The following is a 7594-nucleotide window of genomic DNA, read 5'->3' on the forward strand; positions in this document are numbered from 1 at the left end:
TGCCTTGAAAAAAAAAATCTTCAGTTTTGAGCATCTATTTTTTCTAAGGGATAAAATGGACACAAATGAAATGAAGTGGCAGAGAGACATGGAAAGGAGTAATTGGAAAGGTTGCTTAAAGGATACTTTGGTCATCTGGTCTAAGAAGTATTAATTTCTATATTTCCATGATCAGTTTCCAAAAAGAATTATTTTGGATGTGTTCATTAGTAATATCCTCATAGAAGCTGCATTAAAATATATCAATTATACCAGTATTATCTTTTTGTTTATCTGACTTGTTTTTAATGTTCTTGAGATTATCACAAACCAACTGGAATCATATTATCAGAATTCTATAGACATTGCACAAATCAAAGAATGTATTTGATTCATCCTAAAATTTAATTAGAAAAGTGTGACTGTGACCTTTCTGTTGAAGAGTGTTGAATGTTTTTCTTAACAAATGTCCCCAGGCAAGAAATAATTATCATAAAATGTGAGAAAGGTACACTAAGGTATGGAGCAATGAGGTTATTTATCAGTTAATAGGGTATCTCACTGCTTGATATCATGCAAATTTTTTATCATTATGGAAATTTAATTTGCACCTTTGATTCCTTTGTGCTTTCCTTAAGCCCAGTTCAACTGTTAAGAGTTACCTTTTATCACAATAATTGTAGCTCTGATTCCCCATTTCTCTTTTTCAGACAGACAAAATAGTCAGGAAGACAGCTGCCATTTAACGATTTTAGAATACACAGCAGTTCAAGGTTCCCTTAGTACTCAAAGGCATTTCAATAGTGCTTTCAAATATGGTCACAGTAATTTACAGACACTTAGTGTGGTAGTCAGCATGGGTGCATTCTAAGAAGTAGTGTCCCCTGCTCAAACACTTTAACTCTTCATTCTAATCATCTGACCATTCTTTCTGTTTAATAGCACATCCAAATTGTCACCTTATTCTTTGACCAAATCATAAAACCAAGAATCAGAGATCTATTAACTGAAGTTTAATATAGGATCTGGGCCAATTTCTATTAGGGCAATTCCCTGGATTGGCCCATAGTTTCAGTAACACATTTTGCTTTCTTTCATTTTCTGACATGAATTATTGAACAATATTACTTTGACAGTTTCCTCTACCTAAAGAGATATAGAGATGTCTAAATTCTTGAAATAAATTAAAATCATCCTACAACTAAGTAGTTTTGGAAGAATACAATGAATCAAATCAACTTTAAAAAGACTTGGTTTTGGTGAACCTAAGGGTCATGACTACAACTGAGACCTTCGACTGGAGGTCAGCCTGCATATTTCTGGTTATCCCAGACATCTGCCGGGCATGGAGACACATGCCTATAATCACCTGTGCTATTGGAAATATCATACTGAATTCCAATTGAGCTAACGGATCAGATAGTTTCATGCACTTCCAAAAGTTGTTAATCTAATCTTTGGAGGACATAAATTAATGTAGGTTAATTAAACTCAAAAAAATATTACTGTATGACTATAAGCTAAGACATTGTTAAAGCATGTAGGAATATAAAAATTAAGCATAGCTTGTATCCTCAAGAAATTTTCATTCTTGTAAAGTTTGGCACCTACAAAGATGTGCATAATACTAGGCAAGGCAAGAGGGGCAAAAAGTGGAATGGGAAGCAGCCAGAAAAAGATGATTATATTATGATCAATACTAGAGTCCTTAATATGATGCCCAGTTTAGTCCACCACAACAGTACTGGCTTCAAAAGACATTACCTTGAATGGTCTATACCAGTGACAATTGGCATCTCTTAGAAGCTTAACCTTATGTTAATTCTCAATCCCAGTCTTGTACTCATGCTTCACTCATTTCTTCTTTTCATGAGCAAATAACATTCAAAAGAATGAAGCAATAGCTTATTAGTAGATGTTAAAAGCTTATTTTAACTGGCTTCACTTACTAATGGCAAATATTTCATAGTTATGAATTACTTCATTATTTTCTACTTTATCCACCAAAATGTTTACTATTCATGAGAACTAGTTATCTGATAATTTAAAAGTGAGCTATATGCTTAGGTCTCTTAATCTAAGCCTCTTAACTTACAAAGATGAACAAAGATAACCAAATAGCTTAAATAACTCTTCCAATGTCACATAGCTAAAACGGGAAGCTCATAATTGAATTTTTTATTTAATAAAATATGGAGATTTTTAATTTTTTTCTAATCGTTCCACTTTTCCTCAAATGAAATCCAGCTAGTGACTATTTCATAACATATATTTAAGCCAGAGCAGAATAAAACAAACTAAAAGAATAATTCAAAATATCAAAGAAATGAAGAGCTGCTTCTTTGAAAAGATAAATAAAATAAACTATTAGGTAGACTAAGAAAAAGGGTAAAGTCTTCAATAGATAAAATAGGTTATGAAAAAGGAGAGATTACAACTGACAATGAAGAAATGCAAAAGACCATTAGAAATTATTATGAATAAATACATGCCAACAAATTTGATAACCTAGAAGAAATAGACAAATTCCTAAACACATACACCTTGCCTAACTGAATAACAAAGAACTGGAAAACCTGAACAGTCCAGTCACAAGCAATGAGATGGAATGAGTAAAAAAGAGTTTCCAAGACTTTGGAGCTTCACTGCTGAGTTCTCCCAAACATATTAAAAAGAGCTAATATTGATATTATAGTTAATTTGAATTGTCAACTTGATTGGAATGAGAGATGCCAATGATTAAGAGGCTTATGGTTGTGTCAGTGAGGGTGTGTCTTGGAATGATTGGCATGTGGAATAGTCAATTTTAGTCCAATGGGATGATGGCTTAGATGGACTAAAATTTGGAAGAACAGGGAAGCAGCAGCAGATACAAGGCTCAATTCTTTTTGAATAGGCTCTTGACTGCTGCTGCTATTGTCTGAAGATACTGCACTCTTACTTCTTCACTCTTCCAAAGCAGACTCTATAGTGATTCTCCAGAAGCCTTCAGTCTCAACTGGTGTAGCATTATTGATCCTCTTGTTCTGAGGCTTCAGCCTCTTGGACTATGCAGCATTAGTTCTTCTAGCTCTTTAGCCTGCAGACAGTCAATGTGGACTATCCAGCTTCTGGTCATATAAGCCAACCTAATAAATCCCCTTTTCATAATTATACTTTCTGTTGATTCTGTTCCTCTAGGGAACCCAGACTAATACAATTGAGTCTTAAATTATTTTTAAAAAGTGAAGAGAAAGAAATCCTTTCAAACCCATTCTATGAGGTCTGCTTTGCTCACTCTGATACTGAAACAAAAACCCAATAAGGATACAATAAAATAAGAAATTACAGCCAACAGGAGGCAAAAATCATCAACAAAATACTAGCAAACCGAACCCAACTCTATATTTGATATGATCAAATAGTACTATCCTAGGGATGCAAAGATGGTTCAACACACAGAAATCAATAAACATGATATACCACATGAACAGAATGAAGGACAAAAGCCATATGATCCTTAGAAAAGATGCATAAAAGTCAATTGATAAAATTCAACATTGATTTATGATAAAAGTCTGAAAATATTATAGAAGGAACATAGTTCAACATAATAAACGCCATATATAACAATTATATTATACACCTAACACTATACTGAAAGAAGAAAAACTGCTTTCTCTCTTAAAATCTGGAGCAGCAGAAGAATGCCCACTTTCACCACTTGTATCTATCATAGTACTAGAAGTCTGAGTCAGAGTCATCAGGCAAGAGAAAGAAACAGAGACCATCCACACTAGAAATTGTAAGTCAAATTGTACTTTCAGATGACATGATCTTACATGTAGAAAACTCCCAATATTCCACCAAAAAACTATTAAATGAATAAATGAATCCAGCAAAGGTGCAAAATATAAAACCAGCACACAAAAATTAATAGCATGGCCATAAGCCAATAGCATTAGCTAAAATAGAGATTAAGAAAGTAATCCCATTTACAATTGTTACCAAAAAAATACGTAGAATAAGTTTAACCAAAGGATAAAATATCACTATGAAGAAAATAACAAAAACATGGATAAAAGAAGGCATAAAAGAGTGGAAAGGTGTCCTGTGTTTGTGGATTAGAAGAATCAATATTGTTAAATGTCTACAGTATTTCAAGTAACTTGCTGGGGTTAGGGATATAGCTCAGTTGGTAAAGGGCTTGCCTTGCATGCACAGGGCCTTGGGTTCTAATCCCCAGCACCACAAAAAAAATAAAAAAATAATTTTATTTGCAGATCCAATTTATCCCTCTCAGAATACCAGTGGAATTCTTCACCTAATCTCAGTTTTCAATACGTTGTATTTCATGCTTCACTGTATTTTTTTCATGAGCAAATAATATTCAAAAGAATGAAGTATTAGCCTAGAGGAAAAAAGTCTAAAATTTATATGGAAAAAAGTCTAAAAAATATCCCAAATAGCCAAAATCATATTGAGCAAAAAGAACAAAGCAGAAGGCATTACACTATTTGACTTCAAAACACACTGCAAAGCTGTAGTAATCAAAATAGTATGGCAATGTCACAAAAACAGACACACAGACCAATGGAACAGAAAAGAGAGCCTATAAGTAAACCCAGGCATCTATAGTCAACTGATTTTCAACAAAGGTGCTAAGAACATCACATATTGGAGAAAGAACAATGTTTTCAATAAATGTGTTGGGAAAATTGGAGAGAAGAAACTTAATTACAATATCCCACTGGCTACAAATATCAACTCAGAATTGATTAAAGACTTAAATATAAGACCTGAAAATACAAAACTATTAGAGGAAAACATAGGGGAAATTTTTCAGGTCATTGGGCTAGGCATGGAAATTTTGGACAAGACCCCAAAAGCATAGGAAACAAAAGCAAAAATAGACAAATTTTATTACATCCACTAAAAAGCTTCTGTACTGTGAAAGAAATAATCAGCAAAGGGTCATGACAAACCATAGAAAGGGATAAATGTTTGCAAACTTTTTATCTGAAAAGGAGTTAATAAAAAGGATATCTAAGGAAATCCAAAAACTCAATTAAAAAATGAATTTATATATATATATATATATATATATATATATATATATATATATATATATATAATAAATTTAAATAGACATTTCTGAAAAGAAGACATACAAATGGTTAACAAGTATATGAAAAATGCTCAACATCATTAATCATTAGGAAAATGCACATCAAAACTGTTAGATCATCTCATGGCATTCAGAATGGCCATTTTCACCAAGACTAAGGATAAGAAATCCTTGAGCATTGTTGGAGGTATGGAATATAAATTAGCATAGCCATTATGGAAAACAGTATGGAAGTTCCACAAAAACTTAAAAATAGATGTACTGAAGATTTTCTCCACCATGACCTTCCATCATGATCATCTGCCTCACCTCAGCCCCAAAACATTGGAGCCAGCTGAGCATGAACTGAAATCCATGAAACTATGAGCCAAATACATCTTTTCCTGCTTTAAGTTGATTTTGTTGGGCATTTTATCACAGCAATGAAAAGCTGACTAATGCAGAAAAAATATTTTAAAAGTTGAACATTTTTTAAAAACTAGAACTACTATTTGAACTAGGAATCACACTAGTGGATATATATCCAAAGGATATGTAACTGCTATTTTGAAAAGAAATCTGTACTCATATTCATTGCAGCACTGGTCATGATATAGCCAAGAAATGGAAATGAACTATGTGCATATCAACTGGTGAATGGATAAAGAAAATGTGATGTATGTATGTACACACACACACACACACACGCACAGAATACTAGTAAGCCATAAAAATTATGAAAACCTGTCATTCAACAACATAGGTGGAACTGGAGACCATTATGTTAAGTGAAATAAGCCAGACACAAAAAAACAAATACCACAAGACCTTATTAATACGTGGAATCTAAAAAATATTGAAATTAGAGAAGTTGAGAGTAGTATGATGGTCATCATAGGCTAGGAAACTAAGGGCAAAAGAGATGAAAAAATATTGATCAATGGATAGTAAATTATAGTTAGAATAAGAAATTCTAGTATGCTACTAGACAGTAGCCCTACTAGTATGCTAGTAAATAATAGCCCTAGAAGGATCATGTACTGGATTTCTCAAAAAGCTACCAGAAAGAATTTTTAATGTTTTCATCAAAAAGAAATTATATTTGAGGAAATAATTATGTTTAACCTGACTTAAATATTATACAATGTATACATGTATCAAAATATCACACGGTACCCCATGAATATGTACAAATTGTGTGATTTTAATATATCAGTTAAAAAGTAAATTTAATGAATTAATTTGAATTTTTTAAAAGTACATTTTATGCACTTGAACATTTTTTATTGAGAACATTTTAAATATTTTAGTTCAGAGATCTTTTAAAGGTTTTGGTTCCTGTTAAAAGCACTTTATGATACAGCAGCACTTTGTATAATTTAGTTTCCAAAGCACAAGAACATTGTAAAACGATTATTGCTCACTCTCTTTCAATTCCAAAGTGGAAACATTACAGAACATGGGTCTATGGTATGACTAACCATCAGGCCTGAATTTCATCACTTTCAGCAATGAAGGCAACACAAGAGTAGAAAATCATGTCTACAAATTGGTCCACTCCAACAGACATTCTTTATGTGAAATAAAGAAATCAGGACCATTTACAAAAAGTTTTCAAGGCAAAATAAGGAAAGAATTGTTTGACTTTTTCAAATTTAAAATAATTGATGATAAGCACATGGTTAATATAGAACAGTGGAGAACAATCTGTTTGACTTCATGGTAGTACATTCAGACAAAACTCTTTTATGACAGGTTTCACAGTATTTTCTTTCAGCCATGTTTCTTCACAGCAATAAGCAAAAAACCTTATAATGTGAATTGGATGCTGTAAGAGCAAGTAAACCTGATATAAGGTGACTCTAATTCCTTGAAAACTTGATTTTTGTGGGCAGAAGAACATACTGAAGAATACATCAGGAAGGTAATAATAGCAAAGCACAGGCAAGCAAGAGAAGGATCCAAGATGGCGGACTAGAGGGAGGCTGCATTTCTTGTCACTTTGTGACTCAGGATTCAAGCAGAGGAAATACTGTTTCTCTGTGAGACAGCCCTCGCTGCCCACTGATCCCCTGATCTTTGCCTCAGGTTTTTCCACCATGATCCCCAGTCCTTTTCCAATATACCACCCACCCTTTGGTTGCAGATCACTCGCTGACTGCTGCTGACCACCTGCTGTTTGCCCATTTTCCTGCCTTTTGCCTGCCCATCGCCCATATTTAGCTGGCATATTGCAGGCCACCCCCTGCCCACCCATGAAGTGACAACAGCTTGCAGACTGCCCATGGAGCGTCTGCTGCCCTTTGCTGCCTGGAAATCCATTGTCAAGGTAGCTGCAGGTTTGGTTACACATAGCCACTGACATCTGGGACACTGGCCAGGGCCTTGGAGTCCAGGGCCAAGGGGCCTGCAGGTTTGCCTCTGACACTGACACTGCTATCTCAGGAACCCACCTCCCTCAGTCTGGGGACATTGGCCAGGGCCTGGAGATATATTGTTGGGGTTCCTGCAGGTCTGGTTATGCCTAAG

At 34.2% G+C, this 7594-nt stretch overlaps 1 pseudogene; it reads right to left on the minus strand.

Moving 5' to 3' along the window:
• The window catches only part of LOC114088087 (cleavage and polyadenylation specificity factor subunit 5-like), a 135109-nt pseudogene extending 127722 nt beyond the window's left edge, over nucleotides 1-7387 (minus strand).
• Between the last annotated feature and the right edge of the window lie 207 nt (nucleotides 7388-7594).

The sequence above is a fragment of the Marmota flaviventris genome, chromosome 2 (genome assembly GCF_047511675.1).
Source record: "Marmota flaviventris isolate mMarFla1 chromosome 2, mMarFla1.hap1, whole genome shotgun sequence".
Classification (NCBI taxonomy): Eukaryota; Metazoa; Chordata; class Mammalia; order Rodentia; family Sciuridae; genus Marmota; species Marmota flaviventris.